This window comes from Apaloderma vittatum, unplaced genomic scaffold (assembly GCF_000703405.1).
Source record: "Apaloderma vittatum isolate BGI_N311 unplaced genomic scaffold, ASM70340v1 scaffold1378, whole genome shotgun sequence".
In the NCBI taxonomy this organism is placed as follows: Eukaryota; Metazoa; Chordata; class Aves; order Trogoniformes; family Trogonidae; genus Apaloderma; species Apaloderma vittatum.
The window spans coordinates 52918-63741 of NW_009732192.1; positions in this window are offsets into that span (position 1 = coordinate 52918).

A 10824-nucleotide genomic window follows, 5' to 3' on the forward strand; every position below is an offset into this window, starting at 1 on the left:
AAAAAAGGAACTGTGGAGATTTTTTTTTTTTTGCTTTTTTTTTTTTTTTTTTTTTTTTTTAAGGGGGTGACTCATTCTGGGGTGGAAGAGGATGAGGGGGGGATTGGTGTGGGAGGGCGGGAAGTTGTTTTGAGTCGAAAACTTAACAGCCATCTTGAAGCCTCAGCAGGTGGTGAACTAGTCATCATGTTGTAAATATATAATTCAGTGTTATCAGATGCAAAATACCGACCGGGTTGGGGGGGGTCTCTGCTGTCACCTGGTCACACTCAATGTAGCTGCATAGAACTATAGCATTGATAAAGCCTTTGGTTATTGCGACACAAATCTCCGGCAGCCCTTGCCTAAACCCTACCAAGTAAATCGTGAAATGACCAAAGGCCCGTTTCTTTCTTTATACGCTGTCGGCGCGTTTGGGCTCCCAGGACCTCTCAAGGGATGTCAATACCGGCTGGGTTAGGTGGGGGTGTCCCGCGTCCCCGAGGATGCCGAGGCGGTTTTCCCGGCGACAAGCGGGAATTGCGCGGCGATTCCGCTCGAGTCCGGGGCAGCTCGAAGGGTGGGAACGGTTTCTCAGCACTTTTGCCGTCTGTAAGTATGAAGTTAGTCCAGTACAATGTTAATGCCTCGGAGCACTAGTAGCCAAAGCTTGACACCATCGTGTGACTCAGCTAATGTGTGTCCTTTCTCTTTGGTGGGTAGGCGCTGCTATCTGTAGTAGATTTTTTTTTTTTGGAGAAGTGCAACGAGGGCCTGTTGAGTATCTTGTGGTTAATATGCTCAAGCATTGCCAAGCAAGCAAGAGGTTTTGCAGCATCCAGGCGTAGTTCAACATCAGTATTATAAATGGTAGCATACTACCTAGTTTATACATAGGGTCAGTTTAACCAATAACAAATAGTTATTAGCTTTTTTTATTACATTTTTCCTTTACTGATTTGGACTAGTGGGTTTATGTCTAATGTTTGTAAAATGATTTAGACTGCATGGATGTGTAATATAAACCACATTTAATGGATTATGAGCCACTTAATTAATGTGCTATGAAATCTTGGATTACCTGTGTTTTATATTCTGCAGACGATTTTGCAGTGGGTTCGCTAAAACTTGTAAAAGTGCTTAGATATATTTTCGTTTAAATCCAAGAATGTGCACAGTATTGGAAGGTGATTATCCAGGGGATAATCACACTTTTTTTGATATCTCTATTAATTCTCAAGTTGAATGCTAAGAGTTAAAGGGGGGGGGGGAGGGGGGCGAGCGTGTGCACCGAGCGGGAGAATGAGAGGACGAGAGCTTGTGGAGATGAGTGGACGTCGTTACAGAGGGTATACTAGGCTGCAAGATCGTCTCTATAGATTTTTGAAATGCTCCTAGTGCATTTTATATTTCATTGTATCATATTTTCTATAAAATGCAATTTCTGTAAATTAATGAGCATTTGAAATGTGTCTTGTACGAAGTGGAATGTGGTAAAAGTCTGCCCGAGGGGACTCCAACGTTACCGCTACGTTATTTCCTACCGAGGATGGGGTCTTTCTTTTTTGTCTTGGTCAGTCAGTCGGTCAGTTGATCAGTCCATGGGTCAGTTTGTCCTTTCACGGTTCAGAGAGCAAACACATGCTCACCCAAGTCTCTTGAGGAAAGCAGGTGATGGCTGGGACCGCGGGAGGGGGACAGCTCCAGTGGGGTGACACACAGGGCCTGGCAAACCGCTGGCACCTCAAGCCTTTCCAGGCTCCAGGTCTGTAGCTGGGAATTTGGTCATCCTGTGTCACCACTATCAAAGTCTTCGTTTGCTCCTGCCGTTTGCTGTCCACCTCCTCCTGCCCGCCCTCGGCAAAGCTCACAGCCTGTCCTCCAGCTGTGGGCGCCACCCTGGGCTCCTCACCCACGGGCACCCCTCGTTCTTCCCCTTTTTCTTTCGGAAAAGCCACAGGCTGGAGTATTTCACCATCTCGGCTCTATCCCTCCACAGAAGCTGCCCAGTCACAGCAGAGGTAGTGAATAGTAAAAAAATACACTTAATGTTTCTCGCTGATGACCACCCGTCGGGTGTTTTTTGTCCGTCACTGTAGCCTCACCACCAGCTCAGGAGAAGGACGTGGCCTGAGGGCCAGGGCGATGCCGATGGTTCTGCGTCCATCCATGGCGTTGCTGCACGCACACGGCTCCTGGGACGCTGGCGTGGATGCGGCGCTGCCGGCCGGGTCTCCGCTGCGAGCTGTGTCGTGCGCTTGACCTGGCGCTGCTTCCCTGAGAGCAGGAGCTAAATTTCAGGGTTTTAAGAACATTTATGCAACCTAAGTCAAACAAAACTGTCTGAGTGATTAAAAATAAATCAACCTGCCTGTTTCCATTGGCGACTTTTTTTTTCTTTTTTTAAATCTGCAGATATTTTTTCTGCAGCATTTGCAATCTAGCAATTCCAGCCCCATGAGCCTATAAATCAAACCTGCTAGTTCATTGTCTTTTGACCCAGTTCTGCTCAGTCTACCTCTGCAGGACCTCTTCCTCCTCTTCTTCCTCCTCCCTGCATCCTCCACCACTGAGTTTTGCAGCCCCACCAGTAGCAGCAGCATCAGGGCTCTTTCCTGGCAGTGGGACCAGCAGAAGGTAAGCAAGGAGCACATCAGGCAATGACAATAGATGACATTTTGCAAACCTTTTTTTTTTTGCTTGTTAATGTTTCTTACAGTTTGCACCCACTTAATAAAATGTACATTAATGGAAGGGGTCCCATTGGGAAGGTGGCTGTGCCACTGCTCTGCCTTCCCATTCTGATCCTCGTGGCTGTGATGTGGCACTGCCAGTCGCAGCTGGAGGTGACAGTGGCTTACAAGGAGCCAGGGTGGGGAAACAGCGGCTTTGGCTGAACAAACAGCAGCTATTTTTTCTTACAGGCCACAGAACTGAGCCTAGAACCCTTGTCCTCTGATCTAAACTAAAGCATTTAATTAATGAAGCCGTGCCCACATATTTGAGCCCCCACTCTTTGCATGCAGTGAGGCACTGGGGCAGGACTTGCTTTGAGGCATGTGGAGGGTAGCTCATCCCCGAAATTCCAGCGTCACAGCCCCTTACCCCCATACCCCATAGCACTGCCAGGGGACACCACCACTGCAGGGATGGGGAGCACCCAGGGTTTCAGGGCACACCGGACCCCTTCTATGCCCTCCCCACCTCCAGGGTGTGCGGGTGGACATCCCTGGGCCAGGGACCGCACGGATTGGGGTCACTGCTGCATCCAGAACATGGCTCCACGGTCTCAGCGCAGCCCTCGTCAAGCCTATTTCTTATGTAGCGTGTAAATAGGGAGAAGCATCAGGCACTGAAATGCTTTGCCAGGGACCGAGGATATTCAGCAGGTCGTTGGTGACAGTGAACAGGCAAGGCTGTTCTAGCTGTCCTATGTGCTAGCCATCGTTTTGCCTCTGGTTTTGCATTTTCCATTTTTGATTTTTATTTTCCTTTGTCGTTGGACCAGGCGATGCTGTTGGCGGTTGTAAGGTGGTGGTGGGGAGTTCCCTCCCTTGCAGCTGGGGCCTCTGTCAAGGTTTTTTTTAGGAGTAATCAGGTCCAAATCCATGACTAAGTGGGACTTAGGAGACGGCTGTATTGCCTGCAACTGCTTCGCATAGGGTAGACATTGGGGCATTAGGGAATGGTAATGGTCAGTGCAGGGTCTGTGCCACACAATATGCCAAGATTGCAACTTTGTTTAATCTCAGAAAAAACGTATTAAGGATAAAATACGGGACTTTTAGTTGTGATGTCTTTTGGAGCTCTTCATTGTAAGTGTGAAAAAAAAAAATGTTGGGGGGGAGAATGCTGTATAATGATGAATGCGTATGTTTAAAACAGCAGCTAGACAACGTAGGTGTCTCCCACGCAAAGTTAACTCAGTTCCATGGGGAAAATAAAAGTTCTTTCCAGTACACACCAACCCTATATACAATTGCTCACACAATGTGTACATAATGTAGTTAGTGCTTGAAACTACAAATCAAATAGGGGAAAAAAAAAACGCAACAACATATAGATGTATAATTGGAGCACTTTTTTTTTTTTTTAATTTCATTTATGATTTTGCATGTTTCCTTTTATGATGGAGAAGCTGTGTAGCAGCCCGCATGACTGTGGTTGTTCTCAAGGAAGACTAATGCTGTTCTGCTGTATTCATGCTGAAGCGCAAAAGCAGTTTGCGTCTGTTAACCCAGTTCAAAAACCTTTTTTTGTAACCGTCAACAGCACAAATATTTTGTATTGTTGTTTGTACCATTTTTGTACCAAAAACAAAAGAGGAAAAAAAAAAAAAGGGAAGAAAGTAAATGTTTTCAATGTGTTTTTAGTGCCACTGCAATCTTGGTTTCCAAACTGAGTGACAGCTTTGCTGATTTATTGTGTATCAAAGCTGAACTGGCGCACTGACGCCTGGCTCCAGTGTAATAAAAATAAAGTCCCCCTTTTGAATAGTCTCACTTGCTTTTTTTTTTATGGTTATTTTTAATTTTTTTAGTTCATTTTCCTTCCCCACATGCACACCCCAGCTCATTCACTGCTGCTGAAGGCAGCCTCAGCCTCGCAGTGACCCGGTCGAGGGAGGCTGGCTGGAGGTGTGGGTCCATGTGCACAGACATCAGTGGGGTTTTCCGTGATCCCAGGCGCTTCTGCGCTTACCCAGAGGTGGAAAATTTGCATTTGATAAAGCAGGTAGCGTGGTGAGCCCCAGCCAGCGCGAGCAGCAATGGTGCAGGTTGCTCCCAGGTTTGTGCAGATCAGTCGGGTGGCAGTTTTGCTCCTGCAGCACATGGTCTTTGCTCTTTGGGACGATTCAGGGCCCCTGAGGGGTCTTCACTTGTGAGCACAGGGGTAATTCCTGTGGCCACCCAGCCCCTTGGCCCACCCGCTTGCGCACGGCAGCCCCAGCACGCGTGTGGCCCGGCCCGCCACAGCAGGCGGTGGAGCTGCCAGCCCTTCCACGCCAGGGAACAGGGGTTGTTCAAAAAAGGTCTAGGGAATGACCGAGCATCCTGGGCCAGCTGATGTCAACTGGAGGAAGCCTGAGCTTGCAGCTCCCAGTTGTATTTCTCCACCTCCACAGCAAAGCTCTGATTAGAGACGCTGCTGTGTGCGTAGCAAAGAGCGTGTGAGCTCCTGCACGCTGGCATCGCTGAGTAGAGCAACACTTCTCTGCAGGCACCTCCTTCAGGGCCATCAGCTCCTCGCTTTGCCTAAGCTGCTTGTCCTTGGATGTTTTACTGAAAGCCCTGGGAGGGGGCACGAAGACCCTGCTGCGAGGCTGAGCAGCACCAATGAGTGCTGGCAGTGAACCTCCACCTCCTCCTGGGGACTTGCGCAGGGCCCATGTGGGCAGTTGGGTTTCCATCACTCTCACCATCAACCCACACATGCCACGAGTTAGCGAGAGGCCTCAGCAGGTCCTGCAGGCTGAGCAAGGACGTGTGGTTCCAGCCGAGCGTGCGGAAGCGGCGCTGTCTCATTTTTTTAATAAACATTAAGATGAATGCAAATCCTGAATGTGGCAATTTACTTCCCCCCGGAGTCAGCTAAGAATATTTTATTGCTAGTTTTGCTAATTCTCAAGCTGTTCTGTTTCTTAGAATTATCTTTAACTACTGAATAATGCAAGACTGTTGCATCACAAATATTAGCTTCTGCTATCTGTGGAAGTCTAGGCTCTCATCATCATGTTATTAGGCTCTTATCTGTTTGCAGAAAGTCTTGTTCCTCAAATGATTTAGCTGCGTGCTTGACTTTGACCATGTGAACAGTTTTACTAAGCTGATGGAAACAGCCACCCTCCCCTAAATCCATGGACTTTTGTACCAAAATTTAAAAGAATAACAATTACTACCACAACTATTACTGTAGGCTCCTTGGTTGGATTTGTTTGGGTTGTGGGGTTTTTTTATCCCAAGTCAAAGGCAGGTGCCAAACCTTGCAATCGAATTTGGTTGAGATCAAACTGAAGCACACAGGGACTGTGATTTCTTTCAACAAGTGAAATAACTGAAATTTTCTTTGTTCTCCAGATTAAAACCTTTGCATTACCAAGAACTTCTTTTCCCCCACATCTTGTTTTAAATGGATAGAGCAGGGATTTTTTTTTTTTAAACCAAAACCTGAGTTAACAAGACACATTAAGCAATTGTAAGGTAAAAAAAAAAAATGAAAGACCCCACACTAAAACCTGAAACTATATGCAATACTATACTACTGTCAAAAACAGCCCCTGGGTAGGGGTAGAGGAAGCATTGGGAAGATTAAATGCTTTTATTAACCACTGGCCAGGCTGCCTCCTTGTCTCAAAAAATAATAAAGATAGTAGAAGAAGCTGAAATCCTTTTTTGTATGTGTGCAGAAGTCATTCCCTGTTTAAGAAAACATTTGCTCAGCTGTAGCTAATGTCCCTGTGAGGTTGAGCAGGAGCACGCTCCAGCTGATCACCGGCACCTTCGCAGCCCAGCGCGGGGCTGTGCTGCTGCTGCCAGGAGCCTGGAGATGGAGCTTCGGCTGCTTTTGCCGTATTTAGCAGCAGCAGTAGGATGCAGATTGGCTGTGAAGGAGACCCCATGAACATCTGTACTGGGCAGCAATCCCTCTCCCTCTTCCAAGCAGCGTTGAAGGACCAAGCTGGGTGCGGGACAGGCTGGAGTCGCCTGTAGGAACCGTGTGCCCAGTTAAGTACCTCCTTTGACCAGTTACCTGGAAAATACCCACAGCGTGTCTCCTTCCAGCCACAGCACCGTGCTGTGAGCACACCACAGCTGGGGCAGCAGCGTCGCTCTCGATGCCGTTGTTAAAAAGGCACTAAGAGCAATCGCGCGTACTCAGAGGGCTCGGGATGTGACTGCCCTCACCTGGATCTTTCCCCCTGCTCAGATGGCAGCAGCGATGCCCAAGTTATTATTTACAACATCCTCCTCTCCTACCCAGGGCAGATCCTGCGTGAGGGGCCAGGGTGGGTGAGACATTAAAGGTTTGCACGCGGCTGCAAAGCGGAGCGGGCGCTGGATGCCAAGGGCAGGGGGACAGGCACACTGCCTGAATGCCAGAGCCTGGGAGCTGGGGATTTCCAGCAGGGCCAGACCAGCTCCTGAGCAGGGAGCGAGCCCAGTGCGAGCCACAGGCACACCGGGACCTTTGCAGCATCATCATTTCACAGCAGCAAATGCTTTCTCCTGATAGAGCCATAGGTTCCCCCCCTCCCCTCTCCTGATGATTAATGTATGGCTTCTCCGCACTCATCTCAGAGCCACTGCACAATCCATCTCCCCTGCTCACCCTCCCCCCCCCCCCCCTTTTTTTTTTTTAAATGCGATTTTTTCTCTTTTGCTGCTTTATTTTTTTCTGCAATACTTTTCTACAAACGAGGAGACAGTGTCGAGGGGGATGGCTGTGAGCAGTGGCAGCCTCTCCCTGCCATGGGCACATGAGGACTGGGCTACCATCTAGCACACCCCCAGCCTGGTGACAACGATGGCCAAGGCTGAAAAATAAAAATTTAATGCAACATCCTCACTAGTCCTGGTTTTTTTGTGAAAGGTCATGGCTTGCTGGCAGGTTTGCCTTCCCCGCTGTTGCCCACCATCCAGCCCTGTCTTGATAGAGATGAGAGGAGCAAGAAGAGGGATGCCTCAGTCAAAACCTTTCATCCGCCTCCTCGGGAAGGTAGTTTTTAAGCCAGCCTAACCCAAATGACCTCAAACCTTTTCTGAAACACCTGAAGGCTTTGGTGAGCTGCGCTCGGTTGACAGCCTTGGAAGGGGAAGCCTTGCTTGAAGAACCGCTGTGGTTTTCTGGTGCCTTCAGGAAGGATCATTTCTACCTGCACTGAGGGAAACTCTCCCTGCCTGGGTAATTGGATCTCGCTGTGCCCGGGGCCGTGAACCCCAAACCTCACGCTGTCCCACCCCTGAGAGGGGGGCTGCCCAAGGCTCCCCACAGCCCTCAGTTCTGGCTGATGCTGCTCCTGCGTCCTCAGGAGCAGCTTCTTCCCCTCTTGCTTAGGACCTGGTCACCAAGCAAACCTGCATCTCCTGTGGGAATTAAATTTAAATTGGCAGCTGCCATTAGGGGCACGTTTAGTCATTCATTTGCTTTGTGTAAGAGGCTCCTGCTACGTTTTCCTCGGAGAGCAAAATCCGGCGCCGTGGACTTTCACAGTGCCGAGTGCTCACTTGTCATCTCAACCTTTAAAAATCTGTCTTTAGATCTGGTAAGTAAAATATGGAAGCAGGTGTGCACTGTGCTCGAGCTGGGAGGTGAGATGGGCAGGGTGCAGAGCCAGGCGGGCTGTGTCCTCGCAGCATCGTTTCTAAGTAGTTCAAGTCTATCTTGATTTGGAGAATTAGCACAGCCTCTCCGGTTTATGCTTATCCTGGCTCAGTTTTAGCCTCCAAACAGTTGCAAATGTTTGTAAATATAAATCAATGGGTTAATACTCACCCCGAAACAGCAGTTTTCCTCTGAGAGATTAATGTCTCTCTCTATCTGGAAGCTGCCAGAAATGGATTGTCAAAAATCCCTGGGAGGCTGCAGAAGGAATAAGGCAGAATCGGGTCTCTGTCAATATTTCCATTCTTAATAAACCAGATTTATTATATCTGAGGCCTCATGGAAGCTCTATCACTGAGTACGTAATGGCCACGCCATTAACCTGTGCTATCTATAGCTAAACTCATTACTTTATGAAGTACTTTGAGTTACCTCGGAGTACAAAAGGTGACATAACTAATCCTGGTCTGTAAAAACCATATTGATTGGAACACAGCCGCCAGGTAATGCAAGAGCATTTATAGTCTTCTGCACTAACGCACTTTGAGCACTTGTCGCTCCATGCACGAACTCTTTGCGTCGGGGTTTGACATCCCGTCGCCAGCCCCTGGGGCACGGGCGAGGCGGGGATGAGGTGGTTTGCCATGTCGGGATAAAAGCCAGTGCCAGGCAGCTCTGAGATGGTGCTGGTGGTGCTGTGCAAGCGCTGTGGCTTTGGTCAAAGGCAAACACTTTGTCGATTGCCTAAACCTCTCGGATCTCTTTTGTGACTTGCAGACACCTGAGTTTACAGCCCAAGCTTTCCAGAACACGCGCTGTCTTGCAAACACCTACAATGAAGACACTAAGGCAGTCGCTCATCACCCAGTTACTGCAGCTTGGCTACCAGTAAGTGCGATTTAGATGTGTAAGTGAGGACTCACTGGCATGTGCCTTCAAGCTGCCGTCTAACACCCAGCATGCCGGCTGCTGGACATTTATGGTCATGAATCTGGAGAAGGAGCAAGTGCCTTGCTTTAATACAGAGCTGTTGATCCTGAGATAATCAGAATTCACTTCTTTTCTTCCAGGAACTGAAATTGAGTAGCTCTTACCAGGGACAGAAGGAAATTCAGCCCCTTGTGAAAAAAGCACACGAGGCCCTGGAGAGGATGCAGGAATCCAGCCCCACAAGCGGCCCCGAATCCCAGACCTCGGGCAAAAAGCAAAGTCTGTTGAGAAGGAAAATACATCACACTACTATAGTACTGTATAAAATATTTAAGTTTTGAGTACATTACCAAAGTGATTTCTTTTGACATTACATTTGTGCCCATGTAAAAGACGTGCAGCCGAGAGCAGATATCCATCCCAGAACAACCAAACACTGCAGCAGCCACGGTGGCTCAGGGGACTCAAGACAAGGCTGACACGAAATCTGCGTTACCTCCTGCTCCCGGTCCGCCAGCGTGAGATGCCACCGCGACCGCATGCCCTACGTCATCACAGCCACCGAGCCCTGGCTGAGCCACACTCCTGAGTACATCAGCACAGGAAAACATGCTTCTACGGGAGGCTTCTGCCATTTAAGTGCCTCTGATCAAAAGCATTTTATGATCTTCCCTGCCTTAACTCAAGGAAATGTGCAAATAGAAAGCGAGGCTGTACTGCAGTAATTCAGCCCTCTGCAAGCAGGCAGCGTCTCGCTTCCAAACCTTATAATAAATAGAAGAGGAACGACCTTTTTCTTGCTCAAAATGGTTTGCTAAATATTTCACTGAGCATCCATTTGTCCTGCTTCGGTTCACTGCTTGTCTCTCCCATTTGTTTCTAGACTTCTGCAGCTGCAGAAGGACCCCGGTGGCACCGAAGCAGTTGTATGTGCAACAGGAGGAGGGGGAGACTTGTTCACCTTGCCATTTTGCAAAGAAAGCGTCAGCAGAGGAGCTTCTTCACAGCCCAAATAAATAACGAAACTATCCAAAAAAAAGCCTGAAACAGAACTAAATAAAAAAAAAAACCCAAAAGGAACCCCAAACAAACAAAAAAAAAATAATAAGTAAAAACTTTTCAACATAACGAAACTATCGGAAAAAAAGCCTGAAACAGAACTAAATAATAAAAAAAAAACCCAAAAGGAACCCCAAACAAACAAAAAAAAAATAATAAGTAAAAACTTTTCAACGAGACTTAGCAAAGAACCAAAAAGGGAGACTTCAAAGAAGTTGGAAACGATGCCCAGTCTTTGGGGCAACCCTTGGCCATGTCGCCCCTCTGCAGATGGAAGCTCAGTCCTCGTCATCTGGGCTTCCTCCTCAGGGCAGGCTGCAGTAAACCTACAGATTGCAGCTTAGGCAGAAGACGGGGGATTTTTAAGAGAAACTCTCCATTTCACTGCTGAGGAACAACGCAGATGAACAGCCAAAGGGCCAAGGCCAACCTCAGCCTGTCTTCTGCAGGAGTGCATGTGGGCAGGGTCCTCAAGGATCACTTTTCTCAAAGCATCCTAATAAGCACAACCTTTGTGGCTCCCTTGTGGGCTGA